The sequence below is a fragment of the Mercenaria mercenaria genome, chromosome 2, assembly GCF_021730395.1.
Source record: "Mercenaria mercenaria strain notata chromosome 2, MADL_Memer_1, whole genome shotgun sequence".
In the NCBI taxonomy this organism is placed as follows: domain Eukaryota; kingdom Metazoa; phylum Mollusca; class Bivalvia; order Venerida; family Veneridae; genus Mercenaria; species Mercenaria mercenaria.
Genome location: NC_069362.1, coordinates 69,614,528 through 69,627,266, shown reverse-complemented (window position 1 = coordinate 69,627,266; position 12,739 = coordinate 69,614,528). Strand labels below are relative to the sequence as shown.

The 12,739-nt window shown below is 36.1% G+C and overlaps 2 protein-coding genes across 3 annotated transcripts in view; one reads left to right on the top strand and one right to left on the bottom strand.

Moving 5' to 3' along the window:
- Window positions 1–12,739, top strand: part of LOC123564231 (BTB/POZ domain-containing protein KCTD5-like) — a 425,345-nt gene that overhangs the window by 218,944 nt on the left and 193,662 nt on the right. The gene's annotated exons all lie outside the window — the stretch shown is intronic.
- The window catches only part of LOC123562823 (prostate stem cell antigen-like), a 53,993-nt gene that overhangs the window by 31,659 nt on the left and 9,595 nt on the right, over window positions 1–12,739 (bottom strand). The window lies entirely within an intron of this gene.

The window sequence follows — 12,739 nt, the reverse complement described above, 5'->3', positions numbered from 1 at the left end:
GACAAGGCAGACTCAGGGGTTTTTGCCCCATCGTCTTGATGAGGTGATCTTTTTTCCCAAAAAGTTTCATGAAAATCCTTTAAAAGGTTTAGGAAATATTGGGGCAGACAACAGTGTTACGGGGAAAACGGGGGGAGACCATTCCTATAATCCCTCCCCAAACCCCCCCCCTTTTTGGCGGGGGGTTAAAAATATTGCCCGAATTCCCCATAGGACTGTGGACCCACATTTGATTATTGCCAGTAAAAACTTCAAATAAGTTTTTAAAATATGACATCTTATTCCTTTTTAAAAAAATTTTCCTTTTTTTAAAAACCCCCCCACTTTCACCCATCAAACCTGTATTTAGCTTTTAGAAACCCCCCCCATTAAAAAATTTTGACCGGGGGTGTATTTCAAAGCAAGTCAAGTCCTAAATAAATTTCTATAAGCACCTGACTGTTCCGGCCCCTTTTTGACCCGGTGCTCTGTCAAAATTCATGTTGTTTTCTAATGCCCCTAACAAGTTTCCCCTTTCTCTATAAAAACCCCGGGGGATGTAGGGATACCTCTTTTCACAAAACATCAAAATAGTTATGAATCCTTCCAATCAGGGTGTTCTCCCGAAAATTAAAAAAAATTTAATCATTTAAAGGTCATGTAATTTTTTTTCCCGTTCAATGACACAGAACCATGCTTTTCCCTTTTTATGCAAAAGAAGCATACTAAAATGAAATAGGGACCACAGGAAAAAACACTGGGTCTAAAAAAAACATATGTAATTTAAAAAATCCCCTTTGCCCCATTACAAAGATTATTTTTTTACGGTTTTTTGTACTGTTGATTTCCAAAACCCAAAAATGCCATGTCACAAAATCCCCCCCCCAGAGCTTGTAAATTGTCATTCTTTTTCTGCCTTTGACTTCCAAGTTGGGGCCCCACCTTAAAAAAACCCAGGGACCGGGTTTTTTGCGCATGTCCCAGGGCTCATGAAGTTTATTAACTTTGGCCAATTTTCACCCAAATCCCTCCATGCCTGAAATAAAAATGTTCCAAAAATTCTTTTTGGAAATTTTTCCTTTGTGCCTTGACCTTTGAACAGGGAAAAAATTTTTGACCACTCTGTCTCCCTGGGGATAACCCTTTGGTGTTTTTAAAAAATAACACTTTTTCCCTACCGAAAATTTAAGTAGTAATGGAAATTTCCCCAAAAACGTTTTGTCCAGACAACCCAAGCTAAGTTTCTCAAGGCTTTGCAATCTCTTGCTGGGTCCAACCACTCTTTGTCTCGGTTTTCTTCCGACAATGGACCATGGAGGCATCTGTAGGCTCCACTTCCGTGAGGGGAGGGTCCCTTCAAAGGTATTTTTGACAATGGTGTAAACCCCCTCCATAAAGGAAATGGAAAGATAATGGGTGTTTTAAAAAAACTTCATTCAAATACAAGCAGTATAGAAGAAAAATTGTGCAGAAAACTCATGCAAATGTTCAGTCAAAATATTTATCATCACTCATTTCCCGCTGTTTTTGGCCCACCCCAGCATTTTTTCTTTTAACTGGAGGGATTTTGCAATACTTCCCCCTATTCCCATTTTTTTTAAATTTGGGGAGATTTCCCCAAAAAGGGAAATTAAAGATATTCAAAACGGAATTCCCAAAACCCCCTTTGGGGGAAAACGGGGCCCAAACGCATTTGCTGACAATAAATATCCTAGAAAGCATTTATAGAAACATTTATTTTAAAATGATAAGTTTATTGATATGATAGCTAATGCATCAGCATGTGGTGAGTGGTTAAGATTGAATATATATATTTTTACCATTTAGGGCCAATATTCTTGCATTATTTTCCATGAATGACTCAGAAATAAAACCAAGATGTTATAAATGTAACAGTATGATAGAAAAAAAAAAAAAACACTGAAAAAACAAAAAACCAATTTTTGAATAACAGGGGGGGAAACCAAAACAAAATTTTTTTTTTCTTCCCCAAAAGTAATTTTTTCTTTTATAAGTCCACTTCCGGGATTCACATCCCACCTTTTTAGTGAAGAAAAAAATTTTAAAAATAATACTTTTTACATTTTTTTTAAAAATGGTTTTTTCTTTTCCGTCTACATGAAGGGACTAAAGCGAAGTTAACTTTTTCTAAAATTTTTAAATTTTTACATTCTTTCCCGGGTTCCCCACCCTTTTCACAACAAAAGTGCAAAATTTGTACAAAATTTAAAAATTTTTACCATGAACCCGGCGGGAGGTTTTTTGCCTTTTTTACAAGCAAACCAAAATGGTTTTAAAAATGTCTCTTTTTTCCCTTCACAAGGGCCCGCATTTTTTTTTCCTTTTTTCCCCCAAAGAAATAAACATGTATGGTCCTTTTGCAAGATACCTAAAGGGGAAAATTTTTAACTTTTAAAATAAATGGGTTTTTATCCCACCAAAATTTTTTCTTAAAAATTTAAAACACACAACTTCGAAAAACCTCATGCAAACAAAAAAGAAATGCTGTAACAAAAGGGTTTCCAAAATTGCCTATGCCCTTTTTTGGGGTTTTAAATTTTAATTTTCCCTTGGGCAAAAAGAGAGATGGGTGAAAAAATTTTCATATTTTTTTAAGAAAATTAAAAATACGAAAGGGAAAAAGGGGATACAATTAAAATAAAAAGACATACAAAAAATTTCCTTGACAAAACCCCTTTTTTCCTAAAAATTTTTTGCAACCATGCCATAGGGCATGTGAATGTTTTTACACCAGGGTAAAAATTTTATTCGCAATAATTAAAAATTTTTCAATAAACTTAAAACAGGAATTCTACTTTTCAAAATTTTATTGAAAAAAGGGAAAGATATTTTTGCCATCAATTTAAATTTGGTTTTTAATTTTCAAAAAAAGGCCAGACTATCACAAAAATACCCGTCCTTTTCCCCTTTGTCTTCACACTTTTTTCATTTTAAATTTAAGGGCCATAATCCAAAAGTGTTGTTTTGAACTAAGATAAAAATGCCCCTAAACAATTTTCCGCAAATTTGAGGGGCGAACAAGGCAAAAATTTCAGTTTTTTCAAAAAATTCCCAAGGGGCCCCCAACCACGGTGGGCCCACGATTGGCTGGGGTTTTCGAACTTGGCCAAGATAATATTTCCCACAACATTGTCATCCAAAAGGGGAGGATCAAAATGAAAACGTCTGAACCCTTTGGGGGGCTGACATAAAAAAAAAGTCCACCGTCTGTAAAAACCATCCTTTTGGAAAAGGGGAAAAAGTGGGCCCCTTTTTTGACAGGCCCTTCACAGTAAACCCCAACAGTTCCTTTAAATTTTTTATCGGGAAAATTTTTAAAAGTAGTGGCCAGTATTTATGCAGTCCCCTTTTTTAAAAAGCTTTGAAGCACCTAGCTGAGGAAACTGCATGCCCAGGGAAAATTTTTACACTTTCTACGAGTTTAAACCCACAAAATTTAGTATCTTTTTTAAGATTTCCCAAATAAAACCCCAAAACCCCCCCTTAAGCACCAAAAGCCTAGATGGGCGTCTGTTTTCAACCCCCCCAAAACCCAAAAACCAAAAACCTTTTTTCTTCCAATCGTCCATACTGCTTGAAATCCAAAAATTCCCCAAATTTGTTGACTTTTTCCCCTGTCCTCCCGTTGCCACAAGTCTTTAGTGTCAAAATCTTTTTTTTTCTTTTTTCCTCAGAGTGTCCCGCAGTAAAAATGGGGACAATACCCGGAGGGATCATTGCGCCCATCACCAAACCCGAAAAAATTTCCAATGTTTTTTGAAACAATCAACTGAAAAAAGCTTTAATCACTTTTGAAATAAAGAAAAAAAACTACTAAACCTAAACCAAAACTAAAAGTTACTTTTTTCGATAATTTTTAAATAACCCCAAAGATTTTAAAAAAAAAGAAAAAAAAAAAAAAAAAAAAAAGTTTTTTGCAACAAATTTTAGTACCCTTTTTTTTTCCCGTGGAACTTTCCAGGGCTATTTTTAATAAAAACTGGCTCAAACTGCTATAAATTTTAAGAAGATTATAAGCGGTACCGCCCAAAATTTAAAACCCACAGACAATGCTGAAATGGGGCAGAATATGATGGTTTTCTTTACGATGCTGTTAAAACAACCACTGTAAAAATAAAAAGTAAAAAAAAATTTCCAAGAACTATTTAAAATTTAAATTTTTTTGGGAAGTACTGATCACTTCTCTCTGGGGGACCCTTTCCCCTAACTATCCCAAAAGTAGGGGCAAAATAGTGGTCTGAAATTTTTAAAAATGGTCAGAGAAGGAAATCTCAGTGGGGAACATTTCTGCCCACCCCCCCAAATTCCCCAAAAATTTTTTCCCGATGTAGGTTGTGGCCCCCAAAAAAAAAGTCACCACCCGTGGGGGCGCTTGTTTAAAAAAGGTTGGGAACACCAAAATCTGCTATATTCCACCTTTACAGACCTGCAAATGCACATTATTGGGTCTGGTTAATTCCTTTAAAAAAATTTTACATGAACCTACCACCTTATTTTCTTTTTCAAGATGAGCCCAAAACAAATTTTTCAAACTGTTTTCCCCGCATAGGTTCTCTTTACAAAACCCCTGAAAACTTGTGTTATAAAAAATTATTTCTTTCCCCCAACAGAAATTTTTAAGGTGGCCAGTTTAAATTTTTGGGGGAAAAGTTTAATACTGGGATATAACCCAAAAAGGGGGGTTTTCCCTTTTTCCGTATTAACCATTTAATCTGGGGATTAACAAATTAAAAACAAACCCACAACGAATAGTAAACCCCGTCACATTTTACCCAAACCCGCTAAATAAGTGTATAAATCCCCAAAAAAAAAAACCTCAAAAAAATTTAAGAACAAAAAATTTTTAAAAAACAAAGCTGTCACTATTTGGGGGAAAAATGCCCCCCCCAAAAAAGGCCCAAGAATGAAAACAGTTTTATTCCAAAAAAACACATACCTTTTTGTGACCTAAAAGCCTTGGGGCTAAGTTTTACAAAAAATCGCTCAATATGGTTTAAAATTTGTTTTAAATTTTTCAAAACCCTTGATAAAAGGGAGTTTTTAAAAAACCAGCAAAGAAACACCTTTTTACTTCCCAAATGTACCTTTCCTTGGGGCTTTGGGGTCCCGGGTTTTTGCCATGACCCCCATCTCATTATAGGGGAAAAATTTTTTGCAAAGTAATTTCAAAAACCCCTTTATACGCTTAGTTCCATTTAGTTTTGGGCCCATTTTTTGCAGTGAAATGGAAATACTGCCTTAGTTTCTGATCATTTTCCCGTGAAAATTTCCGGGCAAAATGGGAAAACCGCAGTTTGATTGTGAAAAACCGAAAATTGTTCTGTCTTTACTCTGGCGCCATTTTTTGGGAGGGAAAAACAAAATGTGTTGGCGTTTTACCCTACTAGGCTCCCGGGACCCGATCGCTCCTTTTAAATTAAGTCATAATTTTGGGGCAGCCCTTTTTAAACCCGAAAATCGGGCAAACTTTAAACCCGAGACTAATTATGTGAGTTGTATTTGCCACTGTCCCTTTGGGAATTTTCACTGCTTTTTACCCGGGACTCGAAAATACATGTAACTTTAAAAAAGGGTTTGAGATAAAAAATACCCAATTTTAAATACAATTTCCCCCCCAACGAACCCTTTTAACCCCTTTCCACCTTTTTTTTTAAAAAATCTACTCTTTCGCCAAAGTTCCACATGAACTCAGCAAAACCCTTTTAGTTGACTAGATCAACTAAGCACTTTGGGTGAGACTTAGCTTTACACTCCTGTACGTTGACTTTTTTTATAACGTCTATTGGGCCCCGCGTAAACCTCTTCCCCCCTTTGGGTCCTCCTCTACATGTCCAGGGTCAAACTCCATACCCAAAATCTGCCCTTTTTCAAAAGCTCTCCTTTTTCAAGCGGTCAATATTTTTTTGGGGGCAAAAAATTTCAGATATATAAATTTAAAAAATCGAAAAAACCCAGGTGTCCCGGGGATGTCCATTGATTATTTGATAAAAAAGGGAACAGTCAACGTAATTTTCTACCCCCAAAAACCCCAAAAATTAAAAGAGTTAGGGACGCCTTCCTAAATATGCGTTGTTTTTTTTTTTTAAAATCTTTTGGGGACTTTTTTTCCCAAAAAATTTAAATGTTTTTTTTTTTTTCAAATCACTTTTCAAATAAAAATTGTGTTTTTTTTTAAATCAAAAATTTCAGAATAAAAACAGGGGGCAAAAACCCAGTATCAAAGAAAAAAGTTTTTATATAAATCTCGGAAACTAACACTACCTGCAAAAATGTCATCCATTTTATTCCCCCCTTTTTCCCTGCAAAATTTGAAGATTTTTTTTTAAAGGGAAAAGCACCCTCGTAGCGGGGAAGGGAAAAATTTTAAATCATCCAGTTTTTCAAAAAAATATACTCACACACAACCCTTTGATTTAAAGCTCGGTCATAATCAGGGTCCCCTGCCCTTCCTCTCAAAAGGGAGTAATATCTATTGGTAAACTGAAAAAAAAATTTTTTTTTCTTTATCATATAAGTTTTTCTTTCCCACAAAAAATACTAAATTTTTTTTTTTGAAACTTTTTTCTTTTTTCTACCTACACTTTTTTGTCAAAACCATTTGAAAAAATCAAATTATTTAACGATTCAATAGGGAAAAAATTTTGGGCCAAAAAATTAAAACGTTCCCGATTCCCACCCTAACAACATCTTGTCTATCCAAAAATTTTATAAAACTATAACAAAATTCAAATTTTTAAAACCGGATGGGCAAAAAACACCACTAAATTTTCCCCCCCCCATTTTTCGGCGGGGGGCATAAAAAAACCCGTCCGAACCGAGGAACCCAATTTAAGGGGCAGAGGTACATAGTCTTTCTTTTTAAAGTCCCCGGTCACTTTTTCCCGACATACTGACACCAAAATAATTGGAGCAGACAAAACGGGATTTGAAAACCTACAAAACCAAGTTGGAAGGGTATAAATCTTTGCATGTTTTTACAAAAAAAAAAACCCTGGGGAAAAAAACCTGTATCAAAGGGTTTTTTCAAGGGTTTTCAAATAACAAAAAAGAGTCCCCAAAATTTAAAAAAATAATTTACATTTTAAACAGAAAAACAGACAAAACAGGGGGTTTTTCTAATCTGTCATAGGGGCAAAAAAAAAACTCAGATACAGTTTTAAAACCATTTTTACAGATGATAAAGTCACATTTTGACTTTTCTCAAAAGGGTCAAAAATGAATCTGACAACCCCTTTACTTCAATGGGCCCCGCCCCGCTTTTGAAAAAATATTTCTTTTTACATCACGTGAACTTTAACAAAAATAAAAAAAATGTAAAAATATTTTTTTTATTTAAAAAAAAACTTACTAAATAAAAAACTTTTGAAAAAATCATTCAAACCTTGGCCCTGTCCCCATGTTTTTAAACCCCTTTCCATTCAAAAATTTCTATAAGAATTGTCCATCTTTTAGTTTTGGGCATACCCTTATCTTTAAAGGTGTGCTTACCAAAATATACGAATGAATGAAGAACTTTCAGATCATGATCAAAGCAAAAGATGGGGGCAGGGGATCATGACCTAAAACCCGGTCGTAAAAAGGGACAACCCCAAACTTCCGCATGGTATGGGTTAACTGCTTCTTTTTATTTCCCCTGAAAATACTAAGACTAAAATACCATAAAAAACTAGCAAAAAAAGGGTTATTCAAACAAAGTATTATTTTCAAATTTACCCAAAAGGGTTTTACTTGGCCCCCCCCTTCCCCTTTAAAAGAGAATCAATCTAACAACACAAATGCTTGAATGAAATTGCAAAATTTTTATACTAAGACATAAAAGTTTCTAAAATTTAAAAAGTTTTTAAAACAACCCCCAAATTATTACACAGGGAATAAAACCCCTTTCCCCTATTTGCAGAAAACCCGGATTTACTTAAATTTGTCAAATTTAAGAGTTATATTTTCTGAGAAAAGAAAAACAATTTTTAATTTTTACCGGGCCCGATTGACTTGGAAACATTTCCCTTACTGCGCTAATATATATATTTTTAATTACCAAGAAAATATAAAAAACTACTGCCCAAAATCAGTCCCTTTCTAACCCGACAAAAATATGTCCTTGCTATCTTTAGAATTCCCCCTTTCTTCAAACCAGACCTGTGTTGCTCCTGTTTGGGTATAAAAAAAACCCTTAAAAACTCCCAAAGTGAGGGCATGTTCATTGGGGTTGAAGGGCTGTTGACCCCCTTTTTTTTTTTCCCGAAATTGATTTTGAGATTTTTTTAAAAAGCAACCCTGGAATATGGGGCTTAGACATCATGGCCCCTGACCTAACAATATTTTTTCCCAAAAACCATACTAAAAAGGGGTTTAAAAACAAAACACATGGGATTTTCATGTTTAAATCATAAAAACAAAATATTACGCCCGATCTGTGGGAAACATTCAAGTAAAAAACTTTTATAATTTTTAAAAGGGATTTTAAATTTTAGACCCGGTTTATTTAAATTTATTTTTTTTTTATGAAAAATCTATATTATAAATAATTGTTTATAAAAACTTCCATTTAAATTGTACTTACCGGTTTTTGACTCTTGCTCAGACAAACCCCCGATATGATGGAGTTTTTTAAACTTCAGCTGAACATCTACCAACCAAAAGGGTTTTTTTTCTGGGTAAAGATACCGGAAATTTTCCTGGTTAGGAACAATTTTCCTTGAAGTATTCTTGTAACTGACAATCAAGTACATTTTAATGTGACAAGGCCCTTTAAAAACTTTTTATAAAAACTCATATCTTCAAAACCAACTCGGACCCTAACAAGAGACAAAACCAGACTAAACCCATTTGGTTTTTTGGGAAAATAATGAACCCCAAAAATTTTTAAAAGATTTTTTGCAAAAAAAATAAAAATACATTATAAACCGCAAAAGAAAAAAACAAAAAAAGACTGAGACTTCAAAGGGATTTTTCCATTTCACCTTTTTTGGGAAATTACGTTATCCCCCGGGTTTTGGGACAGAAACAAAACACTTTCAAACCAATTTTTGAAAAACCTCCCTTTTCCCCTTTCACTGGGTTAAAGTCTACCTCAATAAGGGAAAACTGGGGTGTGTTTCAAAATCTATTTTAAACCCCCCCAGGGTTGGGTCATTTGATGTTACATATAAAACCAAAAAATCGACTTTAAAAAACGCGTAGACTTTCCCCCAGTTTTTAAATTTTAAAAATACTTGAGATGTACAACCCCAAAAATTATAAGGGGGAAAAGCCGTCAGTGTAACAAACCCGCCTGCAGTAGAAAAATTTAGACTAAAATTTTACATTCCCAAAAATCTAAAAACTTTCACCCCCCGGCGATTTTTCCCACTATCACCTGGGCGGCGCCCGTCAGAGAAACAGTTGTTAAAAAACTTTAATTTTTACCAAAGTTAAAAAATAAAAGCTAAAAAAAAACAGTTAAACTACAATTAAAAAAGGGGGCAGAGGGAACCCGAAAATTTCAAACTGACCACCGCCCCGCCTGTCCCCTAAAAATAAATGAGACTGGGGCTAGATTTAACATGAGTTGGGGAGGGGTTCCAGAGTCCGGAAGGGGCCTAGGGAAATAAAAAGGGTTAAAAAGTTTCGATTTAAGAAAATGGGGATTAAAAAATTTAGGTTTTTTAAATTGGAATAAATGAGATTGGTCCCCACTGCAACTGTCGGGGCCTTATTTTTTAAAAAATTACAAAAAAGGGAAATTTTTAACCCCTTTTATATTGGAGTTTTATTCCATTCTAAGGTTTTCAGCATTTGTGTAACACTACTGGTGTAACTGTAGTCATACATGACGTACCTAGCAGCTGACCTTTGGACATTTTCGACTTTGCTAGTGAGGGTTTTTTGCCAAGGATGCCAGACGCTTGAACAGTATTCAAGTTGAGGGCGGACATAGGTGTTATAGGCAGCAATTTTGACCTTTTTATTATCAGTTTTGACATTTCGTTGTATGAAGCGAAGAGTGGAAGTTGCTTTGGAAGTGATACTGTCAATGTGTTTGGACCAGTTTAGATCTTTGGAAATGGTTATGCCTAAGTATTTAGCTGCCTCACAAGTTTTTAACTCTATGTTGTGAAGTTTGTAGGGGTAGACTACAGGATTTTTCTTTCTAAAAATTCTAAGGACTTCACACTTGTCCGGGTTGAACTCCATGGACCATGTCTTCTCCCAGGTTTCTAAGCTAATCAGGTCTTGTTGCAGAGATATACTATCTGAAATGGAGTTGATGGTAAGGTATATTATGGTGTCATCTGCAAACATTCTTGCGTTACATTTGACGGAATCTGGTAAGTCATTGATATATACCAGGAAGAGACACGGCCCAAGAACAGACCCCTGGGGAACTCCAGACAGTACAGGAAGTTCACTGGAAAAATGACCATCAACAGCGACTTTCTGGGAGCGGTTGGACAGGAAAGATTTGACCCATTTGGTAATTGTGGGTTGACACCAAGGCTTTGTAGTTTATAAATTAGTCTAATGTGATCGACCTTGTCAAACGCCTTGGAGAAGTCCATGACAATAACATCTGTTTGTTGACCCTGTTCAGTGTTATTGTAAAGTTCCTGAGTGAAATTAATGAGCTGAGTCTCACAACTATGACCTGATCTAAAGCCGTGCTGGAACTGGCTAAGTAGCTTATGCTTGTCAAAATAGGTCATAAGATTGGAAACAACAATGTGTTCAAGGAGTTTGGAAGCAATGCAAGTTAGGGAAATTGGGCGATAGTTACTAGGTTTAGACTTGGGACCTTTTTTAAATACGGGGGCTACGGTGGCTTTTTTCCAATCACTGGGTACTAGGCCAGATTCGAGAGATAACCTGTATATATGGGCAAGTACAGGAGCAATTTCATGGTGGAGTTCTTTTAGGATGCGTGGGGATAATTCATCAGGTCCTGAGGCTTTATGTGGGGATAGGCCATAGAGCAGTTTTTCCACACCTTCAGTGGTGACCTGGATCTTATTCATCATGGAGACTGGGGATGAGAGGACGTTGGAACATATATGCTTCAGACTAAGGGGCTGGGGAGGGGAAAAGACAGATTCAAATTGTTTGTTTAAGATAGTAGCCTTTTGGATGGGGTCTGTGTAGGTAAGACCATCTGATTTAAGGGGGGCAATGCCGACATTTTCTTTTTTGTTGTGCTTGATGAAGCTGTAAAACTTTTTGTTTTTACCAGGTTGTGAGTCATGGTCAAATATGACACTTTCCATATATGACCAGTATTGGGCTCTTATTTGCTTCTGGATAGAAGACTTAAGGGATTTGAATCTTTGTTGGCGGGCTGAGGAGGGAGATTTGTGTAGTTTCTGGTACAGTTTATCACGCTTATGTATAAGCCTGATAATTCTCGGGGTTAACCATGGCAAGTCGGCACGGGGTTTAGACATTTTAGATGGAATGTGTTTTGACTGGGATTCATTAAGGCAGTCCTTGAATGAATTCCACGCTACTTCAGGGTCTGAATGGTTTTCGGTGAGAAAGCTAGCACCAAAAGCCTTCATGTCAGATTTTAGCCCTTCCCAATTAGCCTTCGTGTAGAGTTTTATAGGGCGTCTAGGTTGGGTTGGGCGGCCCCTATTAAGATTCAATTCATGAAATATAATATCATGATCCGAGGTGGCTAGACTCGGTAGGGATTTAACCAAGTGAACATGGGATGGATGGTTTGTAAAGAAGAGATCAAGGGTGTTGGATAACCTAGTTGGGATCTTAACTATTTGTTCAAGATTATAATGGGAATATCTTTCAATAAATTCTTCATAAAAGGATCTGTTTTTACAAGTTTGTTTAGGGGACTCTTTTGACCAGTCAATGTCGGGGAGATTGAAGTCTCCAAGTAGCCATACTATACTGCCCTTGGGTATTTTACTAAGGGATAACCAGAGTTGGGATAGGGAGTCGGCATCTAATTCTTGGGGTTTATAGTAGGCTCCGACAAAGATATCTTTAAGGCCAGTGATGGTAATTTTGGCCCAGGTTATGTTACATGAAGTCTTGAGGTCTGGTTGTTCTTGGCTGATCAGTGAGTTAGATATAGCTATCATCACTCCTCCACCTTGACCTTCACTCCTGTCATCCCTATATACCTTATAATTAAGACTAGTCACTAGCGTGTCCCCACTTCCAGATAGGGCTACATGACCTGAAGCAGGCACTTTAACAATTTACTAATCATTGAAATAATGTACGGTTCACTGGCATATTGGGACACTGTAACTCATCTGTAAATATTTGATGAACTAGCTGGCAGCTGTGAGATGGTTCGAAAATATTTGAGTACTGATCGCACTTTCAAATTTATGATTTATCGTTGTCAAATATCTTTTTTGGATTACAGCAAGCACATACCTTTAGTATATAATGATAACAGATCTGTAAACAAACTGAACTTACTAGTCAATCAAAAAAGTCGCCACTTCGCGATCGGTTTTCAAATCGTGTTCCGTTTTCAACGTTGTCCATCGAAGATGTTCTGAACCAAGATACACCCTTGAACGATGAAATGTTACATTCCTGTGTGCCTTTCTTCTTTTCTTTTCAGATTCTGTTATTGATTTCCTTTTTCTCTTTCCTCGTAATTGTGTTTTTGACCCTTCACCTGCTGGTTCATCGGCCATTTTCGTATTTGATTCATGAATAATTAATTAGGCACGTGATGACGCTTCACGTGACTCACGGAAATCTCCGGGAATCGACTTCGGGTTGTATCGGT